The sequence below is a fragment of the Natrix helvetica genome (assembly GCF_964273705.1).
Source record: "Natrix helvetica genome assembly, chromosome: Z".
NCBI classification, from domain to species: domain Eukaryota; kingdom Metazoa; phylum Chordata; class Lepidosauria; order Squamata; family Natricidae; genus Natrix; species Natrix helvetica.
In genome coordinates, this window is record NC_138554.1 from 121,342,601 (window position 1) to 121,355,676 (window position 13,076).

The 13,076-nt window shown below is 45.0% G+C and overlaps 1 long non-coding RNA gene across 1 annotated transcript in view; it reads right to left on the minus strand.

Moving 5' to 3' along the window:
• Positions 1 to 8,578: 8,578 nt before the first annotated feature.
• LOC309381322 overlaps positions 8,579 to 13,076 on the minus strand; it is a 37,333-nt gene continuing 32,835 nt past the window's right edge. The window contains exon 4 of the long non-coding RNA XR_014173537.1: positions 8,579 to 8,794. This is a non-coding gene — a long non-coding RNA (uncharacterized lncRNA). The remainder of the gene's footprint in view (positions 8,795 to 13,076) is intronic.

Consider the following 13,076-nt stretch of genomic DNA (forward strand, 5'->3'; position numbering starts at 1 on the left):
TGGTTAGAAACATGAGGTAGAATTTGGAATGCAAAAGAATCAGGTTAGGTGGTCATGGAAAATGATACTATGTATGTATTAGAATGTAGGCATTAGAATAATAGATAAATTCTAGAATATATGTACATTATTTGGCCCTTCAACTCAAATCCAAATCCGGATGACTAAAAGAAGAATAGGTAGCTAAGGTTCAGTTTGTAACTAAAATCCAGTTTTGATATTTACAAATGAAAAAACTTCTCAAGAGAGAGAATTTTGAACAGAGATGTAAAGCAGAATTGAAAGAAGTTTAATTCTTTCTCTATTGTTTCTCTAGTATAAAATGTTCTTGTGCATATTCTCTACCAAAGAAGTTTCAAAGCAGATTTCTCCCAACAAGGACGCTTATGAAATTTAAATATGTATGCGATGAATATTGCACAGATTTACACTCAAGTCCAGAGCAGACTTACACATCCTATTTTTCAATGTGACTTCTGTGCTCTTAAAACAAAAATGAAACAGTGGGTCTACATACATTTATATTCAACATATATTTTACCTTTAACAATGTTTAAATTAATAGAAATTAAAAGGATTGCTGTACAAACAATATGCCATCACTGATATGGCTATGTAAAATCTCTCTACAAATTTGGGCTCTGAAAAATATTAATCAACCCTAAGGCCAATACAAGTGCTTCCATAAAATATTAACTTTCTAAGGGGAAATGAAAAAAATAAATCTGCTGTGCTGGCAATCGATATATTGCAGCCATGCCAAAAAAGCAGTAAATTAAAACAAATAAAAAAAATTAAACTAAGTACTTGCTTGGCTTGACTTTCTGAAAGAAGAAATGTAAGAAAGCAGTACATTGTGATCCTTTCTGACTTTTAACAACTCTTATCAGAAGCTATGAAAGTCATTATTTAACCTAAAGATAATTTATACTTCGATTTTGTCTTTTTGATGTATTACTGTAATAGACCCATATATATTAAAGATAAGAGAAATATACATTGTAGAGAGAGACTTATACTTGTTCTTCTAAAATGTTTAAATTGAGGAGAAGCAATAAGAGTTTTCTGGAACAATTTGAAACTTTATGAATAATATAACCAGATTTAATCAGCTAAAACATCCTTCCCTAACTGAAGATGTATTCCATCTTGTTCATTCAGTATTCTTCAAGTTCATGCATTAGAAGAATACCCATATTGAGGAACATAGATTCATAGGGCTGGAAAGGATGTCAGAGATCTTCTAATCCAATCCCTTGCTTTAAGGTAGGTGACCTTACACCATCCTGGTCAAATGGTTGTCCAGTTTATTTTTTAAATCCTCCAATGATGAAGCACCCACAACTCTGGGAGGCAAGTTGTTCCACTAATTAATTATCAGATTAACTATCAGACTATCAGAAAATTTCTCCTTACTTCTAGGTTGAAACCCTTTTTACAAACTTCCAAATTATTTCATTTCCTATCCTCTGGTGCTTTGGAGAAAGACCATTGGCTTACCTGAAGGGTCCTTTTCTGTGCACCGCGGGAGAATCCAAGCAATGGGTTGTTTCAGTCTGATTGCCCTGGGACTGAGAAACTTTTTTTCTTCCTGACCATGCCTCCTGGTGTGGCTACTCCTCCAGAAAAATTTTGAAGATCTGGAACCGCGAGGATGAAGCGGAAGCGCCCAAGAACACAGTTCCATTGATATGCCGGTTGAGAATCCCTGGACAGAACTCCAGGGCGGGTTGGACTCTCCCACGGTGCACAGAAAAGGAGCCTTCAGGTAAGCCAATAGTCTTTTTCCTGTGCACCACTTGAAGAGTCCAAGCAATGGGACATACCCAAATTACTGTCCATCTGGGCGGGCAGAAGTATCGTCCCGGGATTCGGTCGAAGACACAACTGCCTGGAGCACCCTCCTACCGAAGGACGCCTCAGCCGAAGCAAACATGTCCAGCTTGTAGTTCTTGATGAAGGGGGACGGCGAGGACCACGTAGCCGCTCTGCAGATATCTACAATTGAGGCCTGGGTGGCCCAGGCCGCCGCCGTGGCCGCACTCCTTGTGGAGTGGGCTGTGATGCGACTAGGCACCGACCTGGACTGACTTTCGTAGGCAGAAGCGATGCAGGCTCGAATCCACCTGCCTACTGTCGAGGAAGAGACCTTCTTGCCCAAGGAGCCTGGCTGGAATGAAATGAAGAGGGCCTTGGACCTACGGAACTTGGAGGTCCGTGCTACGTAGACCTTCAGCGCCCTTCTGACATCCAGCGTGTGCGAGGTGCGTTCGCTTGGGTGCAAGGGACATGGGCAAAAATCTGGCAAAATGACTTCCTGCGCCCTGTGGAACCACGTATTGATCTTAGGGACAAAGGCCGGATCCAGTCGCAGAACCACCCTGTCGGGGTGTATAATGCACAGGTCCTGATGTACGGACAGGGCTGCCAGTTCTGAGATGCACCTGGCGGATGTCATGGCAATGAGGAAGGCCGTCTTCAGGGTAAGATGACGAAGGGAAGCAGACGGAGGGGCTCAAAAGGTGGAGAGGTGAGGGCCTGCAGTATCACTGACAACTGCCATGTGGGATATTGGTGGACCATGGGGGGATGCAGATTGGAGGCGCCCTTGAGAAACCAGCGTACCCTAGGCATTCTCCTGAGAGGCAGGTCAGGATCGCCTGACCAGACCGTGGAGAGGCCCGCCACCTGGCGATGAAGCGTGTTTGGGGTAAGTCCCTTGTTGAGGCCTTCTTGCAGAAAATCCAGTACATGGGACACGGGGTCCGTGACCAGGTCAAGCTGCGACACCTCACACCACTTGGCGAATGTAGCCCACGAGGAATCATAAATCCTGGTTGTTGAGGGGTGCCTGGCGGCTTGAATGGTGTGCACCATTTGCTCCGACAATCCCTCGCCTCTCAACAGGTCCCCTTCAAGTGCCAGGCGGCCAGTTGGAGCCACTGGGGCTCTGGGTGGACCACGGCCCCCTGGCTGAGGGAGAGCTGATCCGGGGGAATCCGCCATGGCGGGGAGACCAACAGGCTGACGAGGTCTGCGAACCACAATCTCCGGGGCCAATGGGGGGGGGGGCACAAGGATTACTTCCGCCTGTTCCACTATGATCTTGTTGAGGACCTGTGGGAGGAGAGGGAGAGAAGGGAACACGTACAGCAGACCCCGGGGCCAGCTGCAGCAAAGAGCATCCGTCCCCTCTGCCCCTGGAGTGGGGAAGCGGGCGAAGAACCGTTAAGCTGAGCGTTGTCCTTGGAGGCAAAGAGGTCGACTAATGGAATGCCAAATTTGCGGGACAACTGGCGGAACAATGCAGGATCCAGCTTCCACTCTGCAGGGTCTATGGTGGTCCTGCTTAGCCAGTCCGCCTGGGTGTTGTCCACTCTGGAGATGTGATCGGACCAGAGAGAGGCCAGGTGACGCTCCACCCAGTGGCCCAGGGTCTCTGCTTCTCTCATCAATTGTTTGGATCTGGTGCCGCCCTGGCGGTTGATGTGATGTAGGGCCAACCTTGCGGCCCGCAGTTCCAAGAGATTGATGCTGAAGTTTGCCTCTGTAGGGGACCACTTGCCTTGAGCCACGAGATGACTTATGTGTGCCCCCCAGCCGGCAAGGCTTGCATTCGTGGTGATGACCAGCTGGTCGGGCTCCTTAAAGAGCTGGCCCTTGCGGAGCGCTGATGATGTCCACCATCGGAGGGACCTCTTCAATGTCGTGGGGACGCTCACTAGCATGGGCGAGTTGCTCCTGCAGGATCTCTGGTGGGGAAGGAGCAGCCATTGAAGCGCCCTAGAGTGGAGACGGGCCGAGGGGACAATCGAGATGCAAGATATCATCTTCCCCAATAGCTGTGACAGGAGAACCACTGGAGCTCGCTTCGCATGCATCACCTTGCAGATAATGGACATCAGCCCTTCTAGCCTGTCCTAGGAGAGGAACACCCTGCACAAGGAGGTATCTATCACCGCCCCCAGGTGAGTGAGTCTGGTGGCGGGAATGAGGTGGCTTTTCTTCAGGTTTAAAGAAAAACCATAGTTCCTGAGGGTTCTCATGGTCACCCGGAGATCCCGCAAGGCTTGTTGCCTGGACTAAGACTGGATGAGGATATCGTCCAGGTAACATTGTAGCCTTGTAGGCCTGCGCCTGAGTTGGGCCGCTACCATCGCCAGGACCTTGGTGAAGGTCCTGGGAATCGACGACAGGCCGAAGGGCAGGGCCCTGTATTGGAAGAAGCGCAGGAGCCTCCTGTGCTGAGGACGGATGGGGATGTGGAGGTAAGCCTCCTTCAGGTTGATAGAGGTGAGGAGGTCTCCCTGGCAGATCCCCACCAGGATGGACTGGAGGGACTGCATCTTGAACCTCCGATAGGCAATATGCCTGTTGAGGTTCTTGAGATCCAAGATGGCCCTCCATCCTCCTGAGTTTTTAGGCACCAGGAAGAGGATGGAGTAAAACTCCCTCCCCTCCTGGCCGGGGGGCACCTGCTCTATTGCATTTATCTCCAGGAGGTGTAGGATCTCCTGGTTCATGCGCTCCCTCTTTATGGGACAGGAGGGAGTGGGGCACTGAATGAAATTCTGGGGGGGATAGGACAGGAATTCCAGGGACAGACCCTCCCTGACAATTTGGAGGACCCATGTGTCCTCTGTGGTCTGGGCCCAGAGGGGGGCAAACAACTGGAGCCGACCCCCTATGGGCGAGGAGTTGGGCAGTCATTTGGATTTGCAGAAGGGCCTGTTAGAGGCCACGCCGCAGTTGTACTTGCAGAACCCGAACTGTGGCCTCCCTCTGTCTCTGAAGGCGGGTCTGTCCTGTATCTCCCGATTGACCGGAGGGTTTGGAAGAGGGAGAGAAGGAGGAAGTAGAGGGCTCTGATGAATGAAAGGACTGCCTCCTTGAATAAGGAGCAGCCTTGTGCTCCTGCTTCTTGGTCAACGAAGGCAGGACCTTCCTCTTATTTTTAGACTCAATGAGGAAAGGGTCCAGGACCTCCCCGAATAACTTGGATCCCTTGAAGGGGGCAGAAGCCAACTTCCATTTGTTTTTCTGGTCCGCCTGCCAATGGCGGAGCCAAACCAATCAGCGAGAGGTGTCATTGGATGCCAGGGCCCTTGATGCAAATTTGGTGGCATTAAGGGATGCATCAGCGGCATATTGGGAAGCCGCGATGATTTTAGATACATCCTGGCAGAGGCGCATGTCCCCCGCTGGAAGCTTGGATAACAGCTTGCGCAGCCAAATGACAGAGGCCCTGTTGAAGAATGATGCAGACGAAGAAGCCTTAATGGCCCAAGCTGCTGCAAGATGGGTCTTGTGGCACGCTTTCTCCACCTTTTTATCCTCCGCCTTAAGGCCCTCCAATAGGTCTGCGGGAAGGGAGGAATTGGAGGTGAGGGCAGCTATGGGCGGATCCACCGTCGGTAGGACCAGAAGGTCCTCCAGAGCAGGTTCCATGTTATATAATTTCTTGTCCGCCCCGCTAGGAGAGGACAGGGTGGCCGGCTGGGTCCACTGGCGTTGGATGAGATCCAAGAAAAGGCCAGGGACCGGCACCAGCTCCTGCTGTGGGGTGGGCACATCGAACATGGCCGCATTGGGATTGGCAGGAGCCGACTCCACCGGGTTCTGGGCAGGTTTAGGCTTGATCCCTACCCTGGTAGCTGCCTTGGCCTTATACAATATCGACTTAAAGAGGCTAGGCTTGAACAGTACCGCAAAAGCGGGGGCGTCAGGTGGGAGGTCCTCATCCTCCGACAGTTCCTGTTCTTCCTGGTCAGGGTCCTCAAGCGCTGAGGCCTCACTGACCACGGAAGATTCTAGAGAAGGGTGATGGACCCGCTTGGCCGGTGGGGAGCGGCCTGATCGGGTTGGGAGGCCCTAGTGGTCACCGGGGGCTGGTCACGCTTGTGCATGCCATCCACGATGCCCTTGGCAATGGCACGGGCCACTACGGCCTGCATGTGGGCCGAAAGTTCGGGCTCGTGGTTGGACTCAGGGTCTAGGGCCAGGAGGACCTCCAGGTGGGGGTGGGCCTCCTCTGGTCTGTCGTCCCGGTCGGGAACCTCAGGAATCATACCCTGCTCGTAACCCCAAGATGGAGCTGGGGAGACTGGCCCCGCCAAAGACCTGTCGGGGGATAGGTCTTGAGACTCCACTTCTTCAGACATTACAGCCAGGGGATCACTCTGGGATAGTGGGAGAGCTGGGGATGGCCCAGGGGTGTCACACCGTGGAAGCTCCCTGCCAGCCTGGCGCTGGGCCTTCTCGAATTGCCTGTCAAGCACCCGTTGACGCCTCTCGGCATCTTTGGCCTCTGCTGCGGACGGGGCCTTGGGTCAATGTTTTCCTGTGGCTCCCGCCCCGCCCTTGTCAAGACCACTGCCCCCCGAGGAGGTGGGCCCTTTGCTAGGGGCCTGGGAAGGACCTGGCCTAGCATCTATGGGGCTAGTGGGATTGGGCAGCTCCATAGTCAATGACCATGCAAGATGGTGCAAACCTGACCGGAGGTCTTGAGGCCGCAGGTGCTGACTGGCTATGCTGGAAGTGGAAAAAAATAGAATAAGATTAGTGCTTGTGACCATGGTTAAAGGTAGAACAAAAACAGTTAAACAACTTTAGCAGATCCACTGTAGCCAAAATCAGAGGGAAGCCAGTCATGGGTCACTCGGAGGTGGATAAAGGTCTGCAGTTGGTGGCTGCAAGGCCTATCAGGAGATCAGGGAGGAATAGTCCAAGAGAAAATTTAAAAAGGAAAAAAAACTAAATTAATGGTGGCCTGCGCATTAGTAAGGCCCTCCCTGTTCTGGTGCAGTGACCATGAAAAGGCCCAGGCACCATTGCCGCCGCAGAAAAACATGAGGAAGGCCGAGGGCCTAGTCGGGAGGCCCCGGACTAGACCCCCTGGTCCTCCAGCGGCCTCCTGATGTAGCGTGGCTGAACAGAAAGCCGAAAGAGAAAAGGGCGTTAATTTTTCATGCCCAAAATGGCGGCCGCAATAGCGTGGGGGCGAAAGGAGGCAAAGCGGCGACCACGTGTATTGCGGCGATCATATGCTCCTCCGCAGTGGCTGTTAATGAGCAGGCCTGGGGCAGCGAAAAAACTACGGCAAAATAACAAACAAGGTGGCCGCAGGGGATCAAAAAGCTCACCGCTCTGCGCTGTGCCTGTTAAAGGCAAGCGGCAGGCCTCCGAAGCCAGCTCAAACGGCACGGCTGAGGAGCACCCCCCCACACCAGCACACTTACCTCCAGGTCTCTTAAGGAGACGAAGCAGTTGAAAACACAATTCAGCAAGATAACCCAAATAAGGAGAAGGAAAAGAGTAATGGAAGAAAAATGGGAAGAAATTTAAAGGAGAGTCCAAGCCAAAAGGTTAATTCAGCTGGAGCTCACAAAATTTAATCCGAACGGGCAGACTTGGAATTTTTTCTGGAGGAGTAGCCACACCAGGAGGCATGGTCAGGAAGAAAAAAAGTTTCTCAGTCCCAGGGCAACCAGACTGAAACAACCCATTGCTTGGACTCTCCAAGTGGTGCACAGGAAAATAAGTCAATCCCCTCTTCTCTGTGATCTCTGTGATAACCCCCACAAGTAGTGAAAGATAATTATCATGTCCTCCTTAATCCTAGGCTAGACATGTATAATTCTTCAATCCTTCATCATATGTTTTAGCCTAGAAACCCCTTACCATCTTTGTTGCTTTTCTCTGTGCTGGCTCATACTTAAGTAGTGGTCCACTAGGACACTTAGATCTCTCTCAGAGTTATTATTGTTGAGTCACATACCTCCTATTTCTATGCATTTGTTTTATTCCTGCCTAAGTGAAGACCTTACTTTTCTCATCACTGAACTGCATCTTGTTGGATGGGACCCAATGATTGCTCTAAAACAGGGATCCCCAGTCCACAGGCCAGCACTGATCCATGGCTCACTAGGAACATAGATGAGTGAAATCCCAAGCATAAATGTGCAAGATTCAGGCAAAACATGAAATCCTACCCCCCATTTTACAGAAAAATCACCCTCCATGGAACTGGTTCCTGATGCCCCCAATGGCCACTGCTCTAAAATATATTTGAAAAATATATTCCAAGTTAATGTTAAACAATCAGTACTAATCCTTTTTTAATGTAGGAGCTTTTATTATCTTTTCATGTTATTACTACAAAATATATGTACGCAAATGTAAACAAGCAGATACAATAAAAAGAAAGTAAAGGAAGGTAGGGATAGGAAACACATTTGTAAGGTTCAGGTAGAGAAGAAGGAATCAAAGTTATTTAATGCTGCATATTAATGTTCTAGAAGCTAGACTAAATAATTTGATCAGCCTCAATTTAGAAGCACAAATACTAATGATGTTGTATTGAGATTTCCACAATGATTTCCAAGCAGTAGCTTGGAAATCATTAAATGCAGTACCCTACATTTAACATTTAGTTAGATATAGTTGAAATTGTGCAGATTTTATCACAATCAGGGATGAAAAATAGGTAGTGTAAGAAATGAAGCCAATGAGGAAAGAACCAAAATTCCTAGGTAAAACAGAATCATTGTATACATAATGAGCAATCACAAAGTCATGAAAACAACTAACTTCTGTTGACTTTAAATAGCAGATGCAAAGTATATTCCATGTATACAGACATATTCTGTAAATTACCCATGTTTAAATCTAACCAAGAAAATGCAACTGCCAGACCTGTCTCTAAGCATTTTGTGAACACAAACCAAAAGAGTAGGAGAGGCTAAACTATGTTTCCCTTCAGGCTGTAGAATTTCTTCCTGATGCCTCTCTTCATCTGCAAAATGACCAAAAGAAGAATTATTAAATTCTTCTGGAAACAAAGGAGGGCAATTAAAACAGGAGAATTGGTTGAGGAAAGTGCAGTCATACCAAGATTTCCTCCTGAGTTCTAAAGCCCTTTGATGTTTTTTTCCCTCTTATTAACTGCTGCTAACAAATCTAAAGTTTTTAGAGATGCAGATACAGTCATAAAGAAGCTACAGAAAATGTATGGTGCAGTCAGTAAATTGTAAGAAATAAGAGGTATATTTCATAACTAAAGGATAAAGCTTAATTCTTACATAGAGGCAATTTCAACTGAGGTTCAGTTTGTAACTAAACAAAGAGAACAATTTTTTAAAAGATTGTTGTGATGAAGGTTTAAAAACAAAAGGCAGAGGGTCTTCAAGAGAAACATGTGTTTCTCCTATAGATCTGTAGTGATGTGCAAAATATTCCATATAGTATGTAATATATGATCATGAGGCATCAGATGATGTGTGTCAAAACTGAAACCTGAATATTTAGTCCAGGGTGGATCTGGAAGTATATGTGTTCTGGCATAGCTGCTCCAAGGTGGAACATGGTGGGGCAATTGCAAGACAACTGAACAACAATTGAGGTAAAAAGAAAAAAGAAAGAAAAACCTGGAAAAATCCAGAGAGGTTAGATCAAAAATGCATTATTCAGATGCAAGTATAGAAGTGTAAATATAAAATTTAAATAAAATATAAATTTTGGGTTTAGACAATTTAGAACTATGCCGCCTTCAGTCTGACCTAAGTGTAGTATATAAGATTATCTGCTACAATGTCCTACCTCTCAATGACTACTACAGCTTCGACCACAGCAATACACAAGCAAATAACAGATAAAAAATTTAAGGTAAACTGTTCCAAACTCGATTACAGAAAATACGACTTCAGTAACAGAGTGTTCAATGCCTGGAATGCACTACCTGACTCTGTGGTTTCTTCCTGTAACCCCCAAAACTTTAACCTTAGATTGGCTACTGTTGACGTCACCCCATTCCTAAGAGGTCTGTAAGGGGCGTGCATAAGCGCACCAATGTGCCAACCGTGTCCTAATCTCCCTTTTTAATTTGTATCCTTTTCATTTATTCAAAACCATGTTTATACTTTTATCTGATATCTTATATATATGCTTGACAAAATAAATATATAAAAATAAATAAATAAAAGAAGAGGAGGACCCCGGGAAGATCAGAGGAGATGTGGGAATGTCAATTGGATGTGCCATGTTTGAACAAGCATTGCAGTGATGGCAAGAAGGCAGGACACAGAAAATCAGTGGCAATCTGAAACACAGGTCACACAGCCAGTGTGTGAGTGAAAGAGGGTGTGTGGGCTAGCTTGGTTCTATTAACCCAACAACAACTCTATAAACTGAGACCTGTTCTGATTTTCAGTTTAGTTAGACTATGAATTGCCTGGAAGGGGCTGGTCAATTTTTGAATTGCATCAGATTTGTTTCATGCATGAAATAAAATACATGTTTCCAATCAATGCAGACTCCTTGGGGAAATAATTATCTAAAATAACTAAGCTGAAGGTGCCTGTTTTACAATCAAAGGAGCCAAGGAATACTAAGATACTGAAAAGGTCTGTGAGGGTAGTTTCCATGTAGGCAGTGAATAATAATGTGACAGCAACTGAACTTTAGCTGTTATTTGTCCTAGGCAATATGACCAACAGGAAGAAATGTAGCCTAAAACATCTGGAAGGCATCCAATTGTTTAGCTCTGAAAGCCTACCAACATAGTAAATTTGCTTGCTGTTCTCAGTTTTGTTCAGAATTCTTTTTCATTTGCTGTTTATTCTTACTCCTTCCTGAATTAGTCTCCAGGTAAAGCCATTCAATTAAGAGTACAAAATAAACAGGATGTCACAACACTGCACAATTATATTAGAAAACGTACAGGATAACTGATGCTATAATTTCAATCTTGAATATAATTTAATCAATGCTAATATTTCTATCTAATATGGAGAAAAGGAACCAGGAAGTTTCTGAGCTCATCATGTTCCAAACTTTTGTTGAATGTTCATTACATTAAAAGTTTACCCAAATAACAAATAGCACCAAGTTGGTAAGGCAACTCTGTTGTAGTTTTCCACCTTTCACTGCAGTGCAACATATATTATCTATTTAGCCCTACATTTCTCAGAATTCCTTCATACCTCAATTGCTGCTCATTTCCCATTTTTCTCAGATCTTTGCTCTCTCTGAGTATCATTCCTGATGTCCATTTGTGGAACGTTCCAATTTAGTCCATTTTTTTTCCAAATTTACCTAAACCAAATTCCATTAAATAAACTAAAAGGAGTTAATTCCAGCTATTTCTTACTTTTACTACACAGGAAGCAAAATTTGAATTTCTAGACCCAGACTGACCAATATTACTGACCAAGTAACAAATGCTGTTTGTTTATTCATGTCAGAAATACACTTAAAACAAGTTACACTACATGACAAAAATTTAAAATATAAAATACAAGATTAAATATCTACAAATTAAACAGATCTTGCTCAGAAACTAGCAACTTTAATTACATTGTTATGCTGCCATAAGGTCAAGTGTACATTGATCAGGACACAAAGAGCAAGTATACATATGTGTTGTGGTCTGCATGTCTCCACAATTGCAAAGGTTAGAAGCTATCAGGTAGCCCCATTTGTTCAGAGTGACCTAAGGAAGCTTTTCCCAGATTTTACCACTTTGCACAATAACACCAATTTATCTGAACTTTTCATTTCTTGGCAATCTATTCTGGATGTTTTTTTGCATTGCCCGCTGAGGGAGCCCTGACTGGTGGAGGCAGAAGAGTTGTAAGATAGACTGAACATGCTAACTACTTTCATTCTGCTCATAGGTATAGCAACTGAAAATTTTCCCATTATCTCCTTTTAAAAATAAAACACATCCACATTGAACTGCGGGGCCTGCAGAGAGAGAGGAAGGGAGAGCACTCTTCTTCCAAATGTTATCCATTTGCATTTTTGTTATTGTGGCATGGCAGGAGAGGGAAAGATTTCTAGATATTCTTAATGATTTTGCTTTGTTCACACCATATACTTGTGTGCAGTATGTTTACTTAGCTGTAAACTCTACCAAGTACCAGGTTAATCAGGTACAACTAGTTCTCAACTTAAAATAATTCATTTAGTGACCATCCAAAGTTACAATGTCACTGAAAAAAGTGGCAGTCCTCACATTTATAACCATTGCAACATTCCCATTCACATGATCAAAATACAGGTGCTTGGTAACTAGCATATATTTACAACAGTTACAGCATTTTGTGGTCATGTAATATCCATATGTGACCTTCTCAGTTAGCATCCCCAAATCAATGAGGAAGGTTGAATTCACTTAATGACTACATAACTGACTTAACAACTGTTTTTTTTTAAACAAAATTTTATTGGTTTTTTAAAAAATAAACAAGGGGTGGTGGAATAGGTTACAAATTTTGGCAGTTACAATATGCAGGAGGTGGCCCCTCCCCCCGTGCTCATACTTTCCATTTATTAATACATTAGATTATTATTAATTAATGGTATTTTGTCAGCATATAAACTTTTATCTTCATATAATTTCAATCATTTTGCATCAAACAGATTTTCTTGTTCATTTTTGTGATCTGAGTTTTCTCGATGTTGCCTCTTCTCCCCCTGCCAGCAGAGCTCCGGCCCCTCCCGTGTCCTGTGTGTCTGGTGTAGTGTCATCAGGTTTGTCTAGGAGGACTTTATTTTTTTCCATAAAGGCCTGAGCCTCTGTGGTTGTATTGATTCTAACTCTTGTGTCCTCCCAGAATATTAGCATACCTTCAGGCATCAGCCATCTAAACCACACCCCTTTCTGGTATAATTTCTTCGCTAATAGCGAATAGTTTTTTCTTTTATCTCTCACTTTCTTAGGGATCTGTTTCAGAATGGCTATTTCTCTATTCTGGTATTTTAGTGCTTGCCCCCTTTGTGCACTCAGAATCTCATCTCTTGTGATCTTTCTGAGAAATTTAATATGTACCTCCCTTGGAACATTGTGTGTTCTGGCATATGCTGAGTTTACTCTATAAACCAGGTCCATGTCCCACCCCATCTGTTGTTTATCTTTTTTAATGTATTCAGCCAATAAGTTTGTCATAATGTCCCTTAGATCTTCATCATCAGCCTCAACCACATTTTGAAATCTAAGGAAAAAGGACATTCTTTCAAATTCCGTTTTTATCTGATGGTTCTCAAGCTCTTGGTTCCCTTTCTGCACTCCCCTCACC